Genomic DNA, 20901 nt, shown 5'->3' with positions numbered 1-20901 from the left:
CCCCGGGCCAAACTTGGACTAGAGCGTCTCTGCTGGGTTGGCCTGGTAAAGGGAATAGAGTGAAATATTCTCTGCACTTGCTGTTTTGGGGAGTAGCAAAAAGATCGCAGCAAGGCTGACCCCACTTGAGAAAAATTTCTCTCACTACAGAGTCTTTCAGAGACCACTCGTGAGGCATGAGTATAGCTCTGCTCAACTTGTCCGCAATGTGATTGGACTTCCCGGGGATGTGCGTTGCTATCAGAAAACGCTGAGAAGAAATCGCCCATTGCCACAGTCTGAGTGCTTCTCGACACAGGGGGTATGATCTGGTTCCGCCTTGTCTGTCTGGATTGCAATTGTTCCCAAGGGAAGAGAGTCTTGAAGGGCTTGCAACGCTAAAAGCACTGCTCTCATCTCCAGAACATTTATGTGCAAGTGGCATTCGTTTGGTTGCCATGTGCCCTGGACTGTCCTGCCCTGATAATGCCCCCCCCACCCGATCAGGGAGGCATCCGTTGTCAGTGTAGCAACCGGAGGAGGTGGAACAAAGGGTCTTCCCAACAGGAGCTGGGGGGAAGACATCCACCACATGAGATGCTTTTTGCACGCCTGCGTGATCACAATGGTGTGAGACATTGGAAGTTCCTGGTATGACCATTGAGTAAAAGCATCCACTGAAGGATCCGCATGTGGTATCTGGCTAATGGAAGGAGAGGTATGGCCGCTGCCATGATTCCCAACACCTTTAGAACTAACCTGGCTTTGATTCTGTTGTTGTTGAGAAGAAGTGACACCAATTTGTGAATGTCTGATATCCTTTGGTGTGTTAGCCTTGCAGACATGTTTATAGTATCTAGATTTGCGCCTATGTAGGTAATAGTACGACAAGGCGACAAAACAGACTTTTCGCAATTTATTGAAATACCCAGTTTTGACAAAGCGAAAAGTATAATCTCTGGCCATCAGAAGGAGATGCTTGGTGGGAGCTGTGAGGAGCCAGTCGTCCAAATATGGAAACACCTGGAATCCTTGTCGTCTCAGGTGAGAAGCTACCACTGCCATGCATTTGGTAAACACCTGGGGGGCAGTGGTGAGACCAAAGGGCAGGGCCCTGAACTGAAAATGACTGGTTCCCAGCCTGAAGCGGAGGAATCTTCTGGAGCGTCTGTTCATTTTTATGTGATAGTACGCATCCCGAAGGTCTATAGAGCACATCCAGTTTCCTTTGCCCAAAAGGGGAAGAATGGATTGCAGCGTGACCATCCGAAATCTTGTTTTCTTGACTGATTTGTTCAAGACACTGAGATCCAATATCGGTCTCCAGTCCCCTGTTTTCTTTGGAACTAAAAAGAACCTTGTGTAGATTCCGGATCCTTGTTGGTCTGCTGGCACTGGCTGAATTGCTCTTTTTGCAAGCAGTTTTGAAATTTCCAAAGCTGCTAGATCCCTTTGAGCGGGTGGAACATCTGGAAGGGATTTTTTTGACTGATTTGGAAAACGAAGAAAGGGGATAGAATAGCCTTCGGAAATGATGGACTGTACCCATTTGTCTTGAGTCAGGGATAGCCAGGCTTCTGGGTACAGTGACAATCTTCCCCCGACTGCCTCCGAAGATGGGCAGTCGGGCAACACCTCAGGGATGCTGAAAAGGCTTGTCAGGGAAGGCTTCCCGATTGCCCTGGTTCTGCGGACCCCCCCTGCCCCTAGGGCGACGTCTACCATTGTTATTCCCACCTCTGCCTTTGGTAGGAAACGACTCTGTGCGTCAGGCGAAGTCCCTTGAGATTGTTTACGGAACCACATCTTTCCACCCTTCTGGCCTTTGGGGTAAGGCCTGGAAGGAGTCGAAAAACGGACTCCGATGGCAGAAAGGGTCTTGCCATCAGTCTTGCACCTAGTCAGGGTTTCTTTCACTTGAGGACCAAAGAGAGATGATCCATCAAAGGGGAGTTCGTGAAAGACGTCTTGAAAGGGTCCGCAAAATTGCATAGCCGCATCCAGGCGTGCCTACGTAAGGCTACACCTGTCCCTGCGGCTCTGCTCGCTCCATCGGCCGTAAGAGAGGAGGCATGGAGGAGTTGGATATGGAATTAAGGGTAGCCAGCTGCGTGTTCATCTTGTCTTGGAAACCAGCAGCTGTAGGATCCTTTAACATTTCACTCGCTTCCTTGATCAAGTCCCTTTGAAGACGAGTGAAATGGCACAGGTAGTTCAGCGAACGCATGGTAAATGTCGCTGAGGAGAACATCCGCTTCCGTACCTATCCATGGACCTAGATTCCTTGTTAGGTGGATGGACAGGTACTGAAGGATCAGCCAGTTCCTTCTTTGTGGCAGCAGCTACCACCATAGCATCCGCAGAAACTCCTTTTGATAAAAATTGCTTGTCTGCTGGAGCTGTGATGAACTTAGAGGGTCTCCTGGGAGTGGGGTCCACTGAATCAGGAGCCGTCCATGCCTTCTTAGCAACCACCTGCATGAGGGGGTCGAAGGGAGGGACACCCAGGAGGTGGAAGGACGAGAGCCAAACGCCTCAAGATACACAGATTCGTCCTCCGAAGGGTTGAGGGCTGGCCAATTTCCCCTCTGTTTCAGGATCTCCAGAATGTCTGCAAATGAGACATCTTCAGAAGGGGAACGGGGGGAACCCTCAGAATCATCCAAATCTGTGTCTGACGTGATAGACTCAGGTGAGTCAATGTGTTTCCTCTTACACTTCCTCTTCCGAGGGGGCTCTTCTGCCAAATCAGGAGAGGCCTCGGAAGAGGATGAAATCCCCACAGGGGGCTCCTGAGGAGCTGGCTCTCTGCGGTCCGGGATGAGGGAGTGAGTCGACTTACCCTGAGGCAGCATAGAGGGAGGGGCGGACGGAGCCGACTGTGGAGTAGAGCCAGGCTCTAACACACTCCGCATGACCTCGAATGCACCCCTGTCAGGCAGAGCCAGAGGTCCCCGCTCCGAGGAGCTAAGAACCCCCCTCGGCACCGACAGTGATGGCTCCGAGGCCGATGTCGGAGCCGAACTCACCAGCGCCGAAGCCCCGAGAGGGAGAGGGGGGTCGGACAAGGGTCCGATGCCACTCACACCCTCGGAGCCGACGAGGGAAGTCCGGCGCCGAGATTCTTCCAAAGAAGAAACCGGAGCCGACAACGGAGCCGAAGACAATTGTCTCGGCTCCGACGTAATCACAGTCTCGGTTCCGACGCGACCCGGCTCCGAACTCAAGAGAGTCGAAGGAGGAAAACGTTGATGGACCGGGGCAGGCATCGACTGATGAGTCGGGCTCTGAAGCATCTGGGCTAGTGCCTCGGACTTAAGTAGTCGACTCACTACCCTCTGAAGGTCATGATCCGACAGCCTCGAAGACCTAGAGGAGTGAGACCTTTGGCTCCGTTCAGACAGCAGGGGAGATCCTGGAGCCGAATGAACGGAGCCAAGAGATGGTGACCTGGACCTCTTCCTAGTTGTCGGCTCCGAAGGTCTGGTCGGAGCCGATACGGGAACCTCAATAACCTCGGCTCCGGCCGGAGCCGAGGGAGCCACAGAAACTGTGGACTGAGACTTATCGGCTCCAGCCGGAGCCGATAAAGGCAAAGGTTGAGCAACCTGAGGTCTCGGCTCAGAAGCCGGAGCCGAAGACCTCGATGCCTTAGAGGGCTTCCTGTTGAAACTGACAGGGAATCCTCTGGCTTCAGTAAGCCTCTAAGAATTAATTTGTTTTTTCTTTCCTGCAGGACCCTGGGGCTGAAGCCATGGCACACAGCACAGGAGTCCTGCAGGTGCAAAGGCCCCAGACAATAGACACAAGAAGTGTGAGCGTCTGTCAGAGACATTTTCTGACAGCACGCATCACACTTCTTGAATCCGGAGACCTTTGCTTCTTTAGACATTTTTTTGACTGACAGGTGTACACAAACACTCACACAAAACACACAAGTTATACCCTGTCAGGAAAACACAATAAAATAAGTAGTAATACTAGTATTTAAAGTACAATAAACTAGAATAAACTACAAAAAAAAAAAAAAAAAAACACACACACACTCCACTAGGGAAGGGAAGGCCTAAAGGCCCAATGGAAGAACCAAAGGTTCTTGGGGAAAGAAAACGGAAATATTTAGGGTCGGGAATAAGTTTTCTAATCTACACTAACTCAGTAAGAATATTAACTTAAAAGGGGTTTGAAAGAGTAATTTTTACAAGAAAATTAGCACTCACCAGGAACCGGTAGAAACAACCAACCTCGAAGCTGTAGCGGCAAACGAGATCTGAGGTAACTCTCGCCTAGCATTGTGGGATATAAGGGGAGCCTCGAGCCGGTGGAACCAACTCTCGAGCTTTTAGAGTGGCCGAGTCGGAGCCGAGGTCGGCTCCGAACCCATCCAGCAAGAATGAAGGTGAGATAGACAACTTAACATCTGATTTTATCCTGGATTCTGTCTACAGCAGCCATTTGAGTGTGGAGAATTTACAAGTGTGGACTATACAAGAATTCCCTTGGCGTTCACAAGTACAGGGTAATTTTGTCTTCTGGTTTTTGTTTTCACTTGTTTGTTACTTTTTGTATTTGTAGATATTGCCAACATACTGGCCAACAGATTCAGTGCCAACTTTAACACCCCCCCAAAGGACCAATCACAGTACCGGAAGAATGCCAGGCAACCAGCATTACTGCAGCACAGGTTAAAGCTGCATTGTCCAAGGCCAAGAATACAGCTTCCATGGGACCCAATAATACCCCTGGCTGTGTCCTACATGAACTACAAAGCAGACTGGCACCACATGTGTGTGCTTTGTTCAGTCAAAGCCTCACCTCAGGCTTTGTCCCTACCGAATGGTGCACAGCTACAGTCATCCCTCTCCATAAAGGAGGAGTGACTACAGACCCTGGGAATTATCGCCCCATTAGCCTGATGAGTCTGATATGTAAAGCTATGGAGTGCATCATCATGGACCTGATTAACAAAGATATAGGAAATATCCAAACTCTAGACCCCATGCAATTTGGCTTTGTGAAAGGGAGATCATGCCTGCTCAACCTGGTTGACTTCTTTGAGTCAGTCACCAGGGCTGTGGATGAAGGTAAGTCAGGTCATACAGCCTACCTCAATCTGGCTAAGGCCTCTGATACAATTCCTCTCTTGGGAATTATTGATAAACTCACCAAACTAGGCATCAACCCCTATATCACTAGGTAGGTTGCAAATTGGCTCACAGATAGAACACACAATATAAAAGTAGTAGACTCCAAGTCAGACTCCTGACCAGTCACAAGTGGAGTCCCACAGGGATCGGTATTGGGTTCTCTCCTGTTCAGCATCTACTTCTCAGAAGTCCAGGCCAACACAAAGGGACTCTGGCTGACCAAGTTCGCAGGCGACTGCAAGCTGGGAGCAATTATTATTAACTCCCAAAGTGATGTAGACATCCTACAGAAAGGCCTCACTGAGACCAATGACTGGTGTCGAAACCATGGCCTTAAGCTTAATGCCAAAAAATGTGTCATAATCCCCTTTAGTAAAAACTCAGTTCCCACTAATTACCACATTGATGGGAGCCCACTGAACACTGAAGGCGTTATAAGAGATCTGGGGAAGAAGGCTGACAGCAACCTCTCCTTCAATCACCACATTGCCACTGTGGTCAGAAAGTCTTTCTATGTGGCACATCAAATTACCAAGGGTTTTGCATCCAGGAAGAAAGAGGTCATTGTCTCTCTGCCTCTACTCTTCCCTCATTAGACCAATCATCGAGTATAATGCCCCATTTGGCATGTACCTCACTAGACACCTGCAACAGCTGGAGATGCCACAGAATTACCTCACGAAGAGGATCCTAGGCATTAAACACATGTCCTACATGGCCAGACTCAAAAGACTCCAGCTATTCTCTGTCTCATATCATCAACTTAGAGGTGATCTCTGCTAGACTTACAAAGCCATGTCTGACCCAGCTCTGTTAGAAATGCTATATCTAAAGAAATCCCAATCCCTCCACACCACATGCTCCAGAGACCTCAACCTCATTACCACAATCAACAAAATGTACTGAAGGGACAGGTTCCTCACCCACGCTCTGGAATAGACTTCCCATACATGTCAAGCAGAATACCTCGCTGACCCTCTTCAAGAGAAATCTTGATGAGTTGATGGGTATCAGAAAGTTCACCCTCGGGATCACTCCAGTGGCTCTACTTGATAGAGGCACTGGCAACTAACGTCGGGCGGCATGATGCCAGGGCACTTCTATGGGCTAGGCTTGTAAAGGTTCCAGGGCCATTAGCCTAGTACACACCTATGAACCTGTGAACCTCTGAACCTATTAAAATGTAATTTTTGTACTAGATTACAGAATGACATCACATACATCTACTCAATCTGACTTCTGGTTCCCATACTAGCCCCTTGGCTAGAAACTGCCAGGATTTAGTACATATGTGTTACCATACAAACAAATAGAGCTGAGATGTGTTATAGCACATATAAATGGTGGAAATTTGTGAAGTACTCAACAAAAATTACTGGTAGTCTGTACTCGGTTATTTTGGTTGGAGTTCTACTAGCTAGTGGAAGAAAAAATTTGTAAGCAGTTTCCTAAACATGCTGTAACTTTTGTTAGGTGAAAAGCATAGCATGGATTACGCTCTAACCAGAACTATGGCCTATGTGTTTTTGAAGCTTACTGTAATACCAAAGATGTTAAGCTACACAATAATCTTATCTAAGTGGACAAATAAACATTCATTCTGCCTGTGGATTTCCCAGAAACCAAGGTTACCATGTCATCGGCACCAAAAATAGCAGATATTCTAATCAGGAAAATTCCAAAAGAGTTGATGATGGTAGTGAATATGAATGGAGCAAGTACTGATCCCTGGAGTAAACTCCTGTACATCTGTCCAGAGTGAGACAATGAGTCTTTATTCAACTCTGACAGAATGAGTTGACAGGTAGTTTTCAAACCTTAGGAGTGAAATCAGTGTAAATCCATAATTCTGAAGTTCCAAGAATAATTTATGATGGCCAGCATTGATTCATAGTTGTATACTTGTGCCAACAACCACATAGGCCTTTACAGACCTAGCTGTGCAAACCAAATGTGTCTTACAAATTATATGTTTTAGACATTTATATGGTGGGTGATAAGAAATTTATGTACTTACCAGAACAACATATCTGTGTTGTCTCTTTTTTGTCTGGTTCAGTGTTTGGGTTGACAGATCTGATTGGGTCTGACCTTGGCACTATCTTCCAGAGCTTTGGATCCAGGGCTCTGATTCCTCCCCTACCCATAATTCCCTTCTCCCTTCTAAGCTACCTTAGACCTGGTTTTATCTAAATTATAGATCTATTATAGATCTATTCCTGTAAAACTGTAGAAACCTATAGGTGTCAAGGCTAATAGGCTTGCTAATACCCTTGAATTAATAAAATAACTTTTTGAACAAACAGGGTTCTAGACGAGATCTCTCCTAGCACCAGACGTTAAAGGTGACAGTTTTGAAGGGGATAGAAGGGAGGGATGTTGAACCAGGTAAAAATGAAAAAACATGGCTCTTTTGTTATGGTAAGCACATAACTTTTACATCCAATGTTGTCTATGTTCATCCAAATCAATATTTGGGACAGATTCCAAGCTGCTTAAAAGACACCTGGATAGTAGCAGGGAAGGACATTCCAGGGTATAGTTGAACCAAAATCTGAACATATTCTGGACTGCAAGTTCAATTTCTACTGAGATATAAATTTGTGAACAGTGGACCATTTTGCTGCTGCACAAATATTATCAATGGAAACACTCTTCATGAATGCTGTAGAGGTAGATATTGCTCCAGTGGAATGGGCTGTTGGTTTTGTGTGTAGGGGTAAACCCCAGTCATTATATACAATAGAAATACAGTCAGGCATCCATTCTAAAATCAGGACTTTTTATATATTTCTTCCCAGTTTTACTTTAGAAAAGGATACAAACAGTTGATTTGACTTTTTTATATCTTTGGTGCAGTAAAAGTAGAACCTGAGTTGTCTGTGAACATCTAGTGTGCGCAGAGATGTTCCCCTTTATTTGAGAAATTGGGGAAAAAGACTGGCAATAGATTGATTCAAATTTACTTCAGATGTCACCTTTGGAAGAAATAAATTTGGTCTCATGGTTACTCTGTCTTTATGGAAAAGGCAATAAGGTGGTTTGCATGATAGTGCTTGTAATTCAGAAATCCGTCTAGCAGGTGTAATTCTAATCAGAAAAATGGTCTTCCAACAGAGATACTTAACACCCACTAAGGCTGCTGGTTCAAAAGGTTTTTGAGTTAAAGCTTGAAGCATGATCGTGATGTCCAATGGGGGAACTAGATCCCTAATTGGGAGTTTTAGTAAAAATTTCCTTTGAGAAAAGCTTTGGAGAGTTTAAGAAAGGCAATGAAAGAGTAATTTTGTCCTATGTAAAAATGTGCACTTTTATAGTAGGAAAGCTAGTTCCTTGCTGAAAAAGATCTGAAAGAAAACCCATGATTGATAGGAGAGGAGCACAGAAGGGATCTACTCCCCTAGATGAGGCCTGGCTGGAGTATCTTTTCCATTTGCTTTGCTTTGATATTTCTATTTGGCTGACTGTTTTTGTGGGGAAAAAATAATGTGAGCCACCAATGTGGAAAGCCTGGCATCTGTAGTTTGTAGATAAGGTAGAGGCAACCCAGTTGGCTGACTCAGAAGATCTGGGCTGGGTGATGGGTGTATTAAATGAGGCCAAAGGAAAGGGAATCAAACCTGTCAAGACAGAAAGAAGCAATGAGGATCACTCTGGTCTTGCATCTTGTTGCTTTCTGAATGAATTTTGTCAAGGGTGGTACACTTGGAAAGGCATAGAGGAGACCACAGGCTAGTTGTGGACTATAGCATCTTTTATTTACTGTCCCTGTGAAGGGATTTGAGAAAGTAACAGCTGCCCTTGTTGTTCAGGCATGAAGCAAAGAGGTCGCAACAAGGTTGGCCCAGCAGCTGAAAAATTCCATTGTCACTGACTGGTTGAGAGACCAAGCAGGACAAAGTAGTACTCCACACCATCAAAAAAAAAACTTTAATAATTTTTTTTTTTGACGGTGGGGAGTACTACTTTTTCCTGCTTGAAGCTGTTTGGTGTGCACTTCTCCACTTTACCACTAGCTCACCTTTTTCTTGTGACTTATTGTTGGTTGAGAGACCACTCATGAGAAAATAGGCTCAACCTACTCAACTTGTCCGCTAGTTCATTCACTCTCCCTGGTATGTGCATTGCTATCAGAAAATCATGGGAGGACATTACCAATTACCATACTCCTAGCAAGTGGATAGAACTGTATTCTCACTTGTTTGCTGATGTACAATACCACTCACATATTGTCTGTCTGGATAGATATCATACCCTTGGGTAGGTAGCCCTGAAAAACCTGCAGTGCTAGAAGGACCTTTCTTATCTCCAAAATACTGATGTGAAGGTTGGTGTCAATAGGTGAACAAGTACCTAGAACTGTATTCCCCTAGAAATGCTTCTCCCCAAAATAGAAGGGAAGCATCCCTGGCTACTGTGGCCTGGGGAGTTGGTGAGCAAAAAGGTCTCCATTCTGTGACTGACAAAGAGGTTATTCGCCATTTTATATGATCTCTGCAAATTTCTGTGAGATTAATTTTGGCATGGAGGGGGTGAAGACCCTGTGACCACTGGACTGAGAGGATCCATTGTAACACTCTCATGTCGTATGTCACTAGTGGAACTAAAGTAATGGTAGAGGCCATCAGACCTAGCAAATGGAGAATCAACCTTGCTTGTGGATGGGGATGTTGGATTACCTCAGAAGCTGTTAGACTAAAGATCATCCCCCTTCTGGGAGATTGGCAATTTAAAGAATTATATTGATATGACATCCTATAAACTCTATCTGCTGTGTGGGAAACAGCTGGATTTTTGCACAATTTACTGTGATCCCTAATAGATTTTTAAGATGGAGTAGTACTGTCTGTTTTTGTACCAGTAGATCCCTGGAGATAGCAATTAGGAGCCAATCGTCTGCAGATGGGAAGACCTGGATACCCTGCAGTCAGAGGTGAGCTGCTACCACTGCCATAATCTTGGTGAGCACTTGGGAGGAGGGGTACTGTGGTGAAACTGAAAGGCTGTGCTTTGAACTGAAAATGTCTGGCTCCCAGCCAGAAATAATGAAATTTCCTGGTTTGCCTCTATCTTTATATGATAGTAGGCATCCTGAAGATAAATAGAATGCATGCAACTATCCTTCCTCAACAGAGGTAATATGGACTGTACTGTGGCCATCCGGAACTTTGTCTCACAAACTGATTGAGGTGGCTGATGTCCAAAGTTGGCCTAAGGTCCCCTGTTTTCTTAGGAATTTAAATCTGGAATAGACTTCAGATCCTAACTGGTCTCTTTTTTTTCTAGCAACTTTGAAACTTCTTTTGCTGCAGATGGGTGGAATATCAGAAATCTTTAATCTCTTTTCTAGAAGGTACAAAAAGGGAATGGTATAGGCTCTGGTGATTATCCTTAGTACCCAGGAATCTGAAGTAATGTTTTGCCAATCTTGTGGCTGTAGCATCCTTTGACTGCCTCCAGAGTGCAGCAATTGGTTAACACTTCAGGAGCACTCAGATTTGAGTGATAAGCAAATTGATCACAACAACTAAATGGTGCAAGTCCCAAAATGGTGGTGGTGGTGGGGGGGCTGTCAATTTTTTTATTGTCAGGAGAAGGGGCGCAAAGTAAAAGGGAAAAAGAAAAGTTTGGAGATGGTGATCTCAGAAAATCCTAATGGGATTATGTTTTCATATAACGGCTATAATATATTTAATTATAGGCATGTCTGTATTACTCCAGAACATTTTCTATATTTGAATAAGATTTAAAGTTTATGCCATCAAAATCCTTTGAAATAGAAGATTCCTTGATAGAATTTTTTTTCACAAGGAAGCTAAACCCTGCAGTTCATTTTCAGGAAAAGAACAAGATCTATAATATTTCTAGTCAAAGCAAACCAATAGTAAGAAAAAGGAGCCACTTCAACCTGATAGTAATGCATCCTGTTATACAAGCATTTGAAAAGACAATTGTAGATGATCTATATAGACTGGCCAAGGAAAGGAAACATATTAATAATTTAAGTTTAAAAGAAAAGGGCATTTTGGATTCTTTTGTCAAAGATAAATCAATAAGCATTATGAAGCCAGATAAGGGGGGAGGGACTATCTTATTTAATGCCATTGATTATTCTTGTGCTATGGCCAGTATATTACACGACACTGATACATTCATTTCAGTGACTAAAACTGAATTTAATATTTCTTACAATAAAATAGACATGGCTCTTAAACAGTTTCTTTTGTAGCATAGGATTTCTGAGGCCATCTAAGATTTCCTTAACATCCAAAAACACAGTGAGTCTTACAATTTTTGGTATCCTGAAAGTCTACAAGGACACAGAAAAAAGCTTATAAACCTATTGTTGTGGCAAAAAGTTCAAAAACTTACCCTCTGGCTGTTTTTATTGATATATTCTGGAAGACTATCTTTGAAAATCAGTCCTATTTGTTGAAGGACTCATAGGACTTTCTGGGAAATCATATGCCTAACACATGGAATAGTTGCTAGATTGTCAGCAAAAACTGGAATACAATGAGGGCTAACCCATCTGTCTTTGAAGTAGTAGGAATTTAACCTCACTTTGTCTTTGAGACAGCATGGAATTTGAAAAATCTGTTTGAGAAAGATAAGAATAATGACACTCGACAAATAAATATTTGTCAAGCAAAAGGGACCACAAAGTGTAGTTCGTGTAAGCAGTGCCCGTATATTTTAGAGGGGGAATTTCTAACACTGGAAAATATTTTTAGTACTAGATTGACCCTACAAAAAGGAAATTATTCAACAGCTGGCATAGTATATGTCTAAATGTTTGTGTTGTCCCATCAACTATGTAGGTAAAACAGAAAGGCCACTAAGGAAAAGAATTTATGAACATATTTATAATATTAGCAATAAGAATACTAATAGTGCCTTATTTAAGCATGAGCAGGAGAGTGGTGGACATAAGTATTTTAAATTTGCCATCCTAGAAAAGGGTGACATAAACCCACATGGGGAAGACTAGTAAACTAAATTCGGGTATAGGGAGCTACTCTGGCAGTTCAGATTAAATGCTAATATTACAACTAGTTTAAATGGCTTTCTAACTATCCAACCAGTTTTGAAATTATGATCAGCTAAGTTATGATTTTATGTAAACAAAGACATGGTGTGAATAATTTATTTTATAAATATATTTTTTTTATTAATACTTATTTATTTTCCAAGTGACTGCACTGGTTTTAAATTGCAAAGGAGTTTGCAGACTTGAATGTAATTGGGTGCTGCTTGTTTTCTTAACTTTTTTAACTATATTAATTGCAAAGGAGGAATTTATGCATAAAAGGAAGAGATGTATTTTTATCATTCTGATTCTGACAAAGTCTTGCACTAGGTTGGGACAAAAGTGCTTAATCTGTTAAAGTAATACGTCTTTTATAAATTTCTCCTCATTAGAGAGCCAGTTGTTTTTCTGAGTTCCAGAATTGTCCCCCCATAGTGATACTGTGTTGTCTGTTTGGTTATCAGCTTTTTTGGGGGGGTAACCTATGTGGCAATAATATTTGATGACACCTGCATACATAACAATTTACAATTTAGCTACTTTGTCTAGAAAAAGAAGTTATGTACCTACCATAACGTTCCATGTTAGTTGTCTTCTTCTCGCCTTCTTTCTTGCTGGTTGGGTTCGGAGCCGATCCTCGGCTCTGACTCGGCCATCTTCAATAGCTCGAGAGCTGTTTACTGGCTCGCGGCTACCCTATATCCCATGATGCCTGGTGCTAGTTACCCAGATCTCATTTGAAAAAGCTATTCCAGACATAACTAAGGAAGAATTCTGCCATAGAAGCCCCTTGGGCCCAACTGTAAAGCTATCTAAGCAGAAAAGGACAACCAGAGAAGGTTCAGCCAATGAAATCTGAAAAGGGGAGCTCCTCTCGATCCACTAGGATAGGGGGATGGAGGGGACGCAAGAAAGAAGGCGAGAAGAAGACAACTAACATGGAACGTTATGGTAGTTACATAACTTCTTTATGTTGTCTATCTCGCCTTCATTCTTGCTGGTTGGGACAGCGTCCCTAACACCTACTATCCTGGGTGGCTCATTGGAACAGACTCTTCAGAACAGTAGAACCAAAATCAGCTCTGTTTCTGGAAATCATGTCTAGTTTATAATGAGAAATGAAGGTATGTGGGTTAGCCCACGTGGCAGCTGCACAGATAGATTCCATGGGCAACCTAGATTAAAAGGCCACCGAGGTGGCCAATGCCCTAGTAGAGTGGCCTTTTGGTTTGATAGATAGTTATTTGTTTCTCAGCTGGTAAATGAAAGAAATAATGTGAGACAACCACCTAGATAATGTTACCTTTGAGACTGGAAGGCCCTGTCTGCCCTCAGCATAGGAAAGGAAGAGTTGGTCCGACTTCCTGATGTCCTTTGTCCTATGCAAATAAAAACGCAGTTGTCTGTGGACATCTAACTGGTGCAATTTATATTCTGCCTTATTGGTGTGATTAGGAAAAAACACAGGAAGGTCTATGGACTGATTTAAATTATTTTGAGAACAAACCTTAGGAAGGAAGGAAGGATTGGTCCTTAGAGTGACCCTATCATTATGAAAAACTAAGTATGGAGGATGAATACATAGAGCCTGAAGCTCCGAAACACATCTGGCAGAAGTAATGGCTACCAGAAAAAGAGTCTTCCATGATAAAAACTTAATGGAGCAAGATGCTGCAGGTTCAAAGGGTGGCAAGATTAGGGAAGCTAGCACCAAATTTAGATCCCACGGGAGGTGGGGGATCCCTGATTGGGGGCCTAAGCAGAGGGGTTCCTTTGAGGAAGGCTTTACACAGCTTATGAGACATAATGTTGTTAGAAGACAACCCAATGTGAAAATTCGAAATGGCAGCTTACTGAACTCTGATTGTAGCAGAAGCGGAACCAGAATGAAAGAGTTCCGCTAAAAATTCCAAAATCTCGTGGACAGGGGCTGAAAAGGGATCTATGTTCTTAGCCTCTGCCCAGCAAGAAAAAAGTTTCCACTTGCTAGCATAAGTTTTCCTAGTTGTGGATTTGTGCGATGAGATAATAATTTCCCGCACAGAGGAGGAAATATTAGGAAGCTTGGCTAAGGTTGGAAGTGGAGCAAGCAAGCTGTGAGCTGGAGTGTTTGAAGGGATTGATGCAGTCTGCCCGATTGATGAATCAGTAGATCTGGGATAGGATCCAAAATCCAAGGCTGCTCGAGAAGGTAATGATGCAGGAATGGGAACCATATCTGTCGTGGCCAGTAAGGGGCAATGAGGATCATTCTGCAACCCAACGCAGTTGCTCTCTGTATGCGTTTGGGTATTAGGGGAAATGGAGGGGAAAGCGTAGAGAAGTCCCCAAGGCCAATTCTGGACTAGAGCATCTCTGGGGATGTGGCCGGGAAGTGGCAGAAGGGAGAAGAAATTGCTGCACTTGCTGTTGAAAGGTGTGGTGAACAGGTCGCAGCAAGGCTGCCCCCATTTGCAAAAGATTTGTTCCGCAATTACCTGATTCAGAGACCACTCGTGAGGCATGAGAATTGCTTTGCTGAGCCTGTCTGTGATGACGTTGGAACTCCCAGGGATGTGCGTTGCGATCAAAAAATGTTGGGAAGAGATCGCTCATTGCCAGAGTCTGAGTTCTTCTCGACATAGAGGATAGGACCTGGTTCCACCCTGCTTGTTGGTATACCACACCACTGACATATTGTCCGTTTGAATTGCAATGGTCCCGGGAGGGGGAGAGTACTGAAGGGCTTGCAAAGCTAAAAGCACGGCTCTCATCTCCAAGACATTTATGTGCAAATGGTACTCGTGAGGCTGCCAGGTGCCTTGGACTGTCCTGCCCTGATAATGCCCCCCCCCACCCTATCAGGGAGGCATTTGTGGTCACTGTGGCGACTGGAGGGGATAGCACAAATGGTCTTCCCTGGGACATTGATGGGAAGACCATCCACCAAGCGAGGTGCTTCTTGCATGCTTCTGTGATCATAATCTTGTGAGACATGGGAAGCTGTTGGAAGGACTATTGTGTGAATAGAAGCCACTGGAGGATTCTCATGTGAAAGCGGGCCAGGGGGACAAGAAGAATAGCTGATGCCATGGAACCCAGTGTTCTGAGGACGAACCTGACTTGAATCGTTTTGCATGTTAATAAAATCTGTACTTGCTGTCGAATTACTGATACCCTGTCTGGTGGAAGGCTCGCAGACATGTTCCTTGTATTTAGATTTGCGCCTATATAAGTGATATGCTGACAGGGCAACAATGCAGATTTTTCAAAATTTATTGTGATACCTAGCCTGGAACAAGTTTTGATAGTGTAGTCCCTGGCTTGCAGGAGGTGATGCCTGGTGGAAGCAGTGAGGAGCCAGTCATCTAGATATGGAAACACCTGGAATCCCTGACATCTCAGGTGAGCCGTAACCACTGCCATGCATTTGGTGAACACCCTGGGGGCTGTGGTGAGACCAAAGGGCAGAGCGCTGAACTGATAATGACTGGCCCCCAGCTGGAAGTGAAGGAATCTTCTGGAGCGCCTGTGCATTTTGATGTGGTAGTACGCATCCTGAAGATCTACAGAGCACATCCAATTGTCCTGACCCAGGAAGGGTAGAATGGACTGTAGCGTGACCATCCAAAACGTTGTTCTTTGTACAGATCTGTTTAATCTGCTGAGAATCAGAATGGGTCTCCAGTCCCCTGTCTTTTTTGGTACCAAAAAGAACCTTGAGTAAGTTCCAGATCCAAGCTGGTCTGCCGGGACTTCATGGATGACTCTTTTGTGTAGTAGCTTTGAAATCACTATGGCTGCTTGTTCCCTTAGATTGGGTGGAACACCTGGAAGGGACTTGTTTGACGGTAACAGGGGTTGAGCAAAGGGAATTCTGTAACCTCCCGATATGATCGACTGTACCCACTTGTCTTGAGTTAGGTCTTGCCAGGCTTTGGGGTACAGTGAGAGCCTTCCCCCGACTGTCTCCAGAGGTGGGCAGCCAGGCAACCCTTCAGGGATGCTGAAAGGGTTTCTCAGAGAAGGATTCTCTGCTGCCTGGGCTCTGCGAACCCCCTCTGCCATGACGGCGGCGTCTGTTATTGTTCCCTCCTCTGCCCCTGGAGGGAAACTCACCACGTGTGTCAGGCAAGGCTCCCTGGGATTTCTGGAACCACATCTTGCCACTCTTCTGACCCTTGGGGTATGGTCTAGAAGGAGTGGATAAACAGACTCCCACAGCAGAGAGAGTCTTGCCTTCCTGTTCACACCTGGTTAGGGTGTCCTTCACCTGTGATCCGAAGAGAGCGGAACCATCAAAGGGAGTATTGGTGAAAGACGCTCTGAAGGGCTCCACAAAATTACATAGCCGCAATGATGCGTGCCTCCTAAGGGCAACGCCTGTGCCTGCGGCTCTACTCGCACCATCGGCTGCATAAGAAATGAGCCTCATGGAGGAGTTAACAACTGAATTCAGAGTCGCCAGCTGGGAGGCCATCTTAACTTGATCCCCCTCAGCCGATGGATCTTGAAGGGTATCTACAAGCTCTTTAAGGAGATCCCTCTGAAGGCAGGTGAAATGGCACAAATAATTCAGAGACCTCATGGAGAAGGTCGTGGAAGCAAACATTCACTTCCCATATCTGTCCATAGTCCTAGACTCCTTGTTAGGGGGATGGACAGATGAGGAAGTTTCTGCCAACTCCTTCTTTGTGGCTGCTGCTACCACCATGGCATCAACAGGTATGCCTTTAGTCAAAATCTGTTTGTCCTGAGGTGCAGTTATAAATTTAGCAGGTCTCCTGGGGGTTGGTTCCACTGTATCTGGAGCTGACCATGCCTTCTGAGTCACCACAGACATAAGTGGGTTGAAAGGCGGAGACACCCAGTAGGTGGAAGGTCGGGAACCAAACGCGTCCAGGAATACCGACTCATCCTCGGAATGGGCTAGGGTATTCCAGTTCCCCCTCTGCCTAAGCATTTCCAAAATGTCTGAAAAGGAGACATCTTCAGAGGGGGATCTCAGGGACCCTTCCAAATCCTCTAAGTCAGTATCTGATGTGACAGACTCAGTGGAGTCAATGTGCTTCCTCTTGAACTTCCTCTTACGAGGTGGCTCCTCTGAGTAATCAGGGGAGGCCTCAGAAGAGGAAGAAACACCCAAGGGGGTGCCCTGGAGCACTGGTTCCCCTCGGTGGCCTTTCAATCTAGGTTGCCCATGGAATCTATCTGTGCAGCTGCCACATGGGCTAACCCACATACCTTCATTTCTCATTATAAACTAGACATGATTTCCAGAAACAGAGCTGATTTTGGGGTCTGGAGGAGGGGCAGAGGCAGACGCAGGCACCATAGGGGAAGGAGCCAGTGGGGTTGACCGTGGGACTGACTCAGGGGCTAGTACACTCCTCATGACCTCGAAGGCACCCCCGCCCAGACGCAGAGAAGACTCCAGTTCCAAAGAAACCGGAATTCCTCTCCGCGCTGAGGGGGACAGCTCTGAGGCCGATGTAGGAGCCAAGCTCACCTGCGCCGAAGCTCCGAGGGGGAGAACGGGGTCAGACAAGTGTCCGATGCCACTCGCCCCCTTGGAGCTGACGAGGGAGTCCCGGCGCCCAGATCCCTCCAAGGACGGTGCCATGGAAGGGATCGGAGCCGACGACGGAACCGAAGGAGAGGGTATCGGAGCCGACAGTTCCACAAGTCGAACCCCAACAAACTCCACTTCCGAGCTCAAGAGAGGAGGAATCTCTGCAGAAGTGGATGCAGCTGACACCTGATGAGGGGGGCTGGACAACATTTCACTAGGGCCTGCGATTTCAGCAGCCTACTGACTACTCTTTCCAAGTCCTGATCTGAAAGTCTAGAGCACTGACAGGAGTGAGAGGACCTATGACTGCGCTCCGATTGGAGCAGAGGTGACCGTGGAGCCGAGCGTATCAACTCCAAGGAGGGAGACCTAGATCTCTTTCGACTCCCAGATGGCTCCGAAGTACCTGCTGGAGCCGATTGGGAGGGAGGTACATCGGCTGCGGCTGGAGCCGAGGTGGATGGAGTTTCACCCAGCGACAGCTCAGAACTGGGAGCTGAAGACTTAGGTGGCTTGGAGGATTTCACAGGCTGAGCCTTGGCCAGTGAATCCTGGGGCTTGAGCAAACCCTGAAGGATTAACTTATTTTTGCGCTCCTGCAGGACTCTTGGGCTGAAAGCATGACAAACCGAACAAGAGTCCTGCAGGTGCACCGCGCCCAGACAATAGACACAAGAAGTGTAACCATCTGTCAGAGACATCTACTGACAGCATGAGTCACACTTCTTGAATCCAGACACTTTAGTATCCTTGGACATGTTACCACACACACACACACACACACACACACACACACACACACACACACACACACACACACACACACACACACACACACATACACAAACACACACACCAAGGTTAAACACTCACACACATCACAATAAAAACAAGTTAGCAGGTATAACTAATTAAACAATATAAACTATACAGCTAACACACACTAAAAATTAAGTAAAGTCTACTACTACAGACACTACCTAAAAACGTTTTTTTTTTTTTTTTAAACTAGAAAAAGACAAAAAATACAAAAGGAGGGTTAGCCTCTAATTTAAACGGCTACTGCAAAAGGGAAGGGAGGGGGATGGGTGGGGAAAACTCTCTAAGTAAAACGAGTTTTCAAGAAAAAAACAGGAGGGATAGATACTATTTAAAGTATCTAGCTAGGGTAATAGTACAATTAAGGAATTAGTTACAATATTAAGGGATACATTCTAGTGAAAATAGAAATATACAAAAAAGTATACGAGCCTGAGCCAGTAAGACAACCTCGCAGTCTGAAGCGGCAAACGAGATTGGGGTAACTAGCGCCAGGCATTATGGGATATAGGGTAGCCTCGAGCCAGTAAACAGCTCTCGAGCTATTGAAGATGGCCGAGTCGGATCCGAGGATCGGCTCCGAACCCAACCAGCAAGAATGAACGCGAGATAGACAACTTAACATTAAGAGTTTTGTGTACCTTATCAGCTTACAATTAAAATAAACAATAGTACGTCAGTAAAATATTTTTTGCATGTATGGATTGTGTTGCATTATGGAGAAAGAAAGCACACTGTTTAGAACAAGACACTGAAAAACAAAATCTGGTAGGGCAGTCTACCAAATCATTTTGGAGTTAGACAATTAACAAAACACTGTCAAAAAAATGAAATGAGGCATTAGTACTGCAAAGAACATCAATATATGACAAAACAGTAACCCTGAGAAACATTAAGCCTACACCAAGTGCATACTGTTCTGAGTGAACAGACAACACAAGGATAACTCACACCTTCTTCCTCCTAATTTTAGTTTTCCTACTGTGTAGCCATGTACACTTAGTGCACACTTTCTGAATGACTAGTAAGTGCAAGAAATGTGGAAGGGATGTTCTTGAATACAGATTGTGTACACTTACTGTACCCTTATTGTAGGCATCAATGAATCTAGCCCTAAGTCTCATACAGTCTGCTGAGCTTTTCCCAACTCCACTCATATGTTCTGTTCCTGAGGAAAAGTCCAGACTGACTTATCCCCAAAACCACATATACGTTTAGCTCCTGTGGCTTTCTGTGCTCTACTGACTCCTATGTGCCCCTCAGGATGACAATCCCTCCCAATATTTATATAGATAAGGGCCTTACTTTGTGCTCTCTTTTAACAGCAGGCTCTTCTTACCCCATGATTTATGTGATTTGTTTGTTCCTCACACTGATTCTGGCAATATGAATATCTTTGGTAATACAATACACTACAGAGAACACAACAGAAGACAACTGTAGCAACTTCAAATGCCCCGCTGGTGACAGAGCTTAGGTTACGGAAGGATGTAAGCAGAATGACTTGAACCTGCAAAACAAAAGACATGAAACAGATGCCAAAGAGGAGGATCAATCTTCCTCAAAAGTAAGGCTGTGGAATTCCTTAAGTCTCGTCAAATCACAGGCAGTCAGGAATCTGCTCTGATGTCTTGCATTGTAGGAAGGAGTAAGAATGCAGAGCTTGTATGCATTATGTATATGCTATGTGGTTAATCATCACAGAAAAGGTTAAGAAATAAGTTGCTACATGTGTCTAGGAATGCTAAAACAGAAGGAATGAGTGCACAGTTTAGTAAGTGCACACGTATGGTGATGTGTGCGTGTGTGTGTGTGTGTGTGTGTGTGTGTGTGTGTGTGTGTGTGTGTGTGTGTGTGTGAGTGAATTGGTATGTGTGTGTGGGTATATGTGCAACTGTGTTTGTATGGGTAGGAAAGTGAATGGGTGTTGTGGGATGCCTAAATGGTGACAAAAAATGACATTTAAAAGTCCGAACAAGCAACTAAACAAATCAGCAGGTTTGTGAATAAATAACTCAGTAAGTGAATGGATGTGCAAAGTCTGTCATGAATACATCTGCAGGTATGTGATCCAGTAGATTTTTTTTTTCTTTTTCTGAGAAAAGACAGTGAGTGAATTAGCAGGGGAGTGAGCTGAAGGAGTGAAAAATATACAGAGCAAACTACTGTCTGAATGAGCTCCAGGGGCACACAAATGATTCAAAATCAAACCCAATTTGCCTTAGTTAAACGGACTTCAAGATTCATTTACAGATCATGTCAGCAAATGACATCAAAGAACAGTCAAGTCTGTTGACCACAATGGAGAAATTAATAAGCAACAATATATCATAGTTTTGTTTATTGATTTATTGGCTGATTGGTTGGATGGGTTG

The sequence above is a fragment of the Protopterus annectens genome, chromosome 14.part0, assembly GCF_019279795.1.
Source record: "Protopterus annectens isolate FY-2018-M chromosome 14.part0, PAN1.0, whole genome shotgun sequence".
NCBI lineage: Eukaryota > Metazoa > Chordata > Ceratodontiformes > Protopteridae > Protopterus > Protopterus annectens.
Note: the sequence above shows the minus strand (reverse complement) of the source record.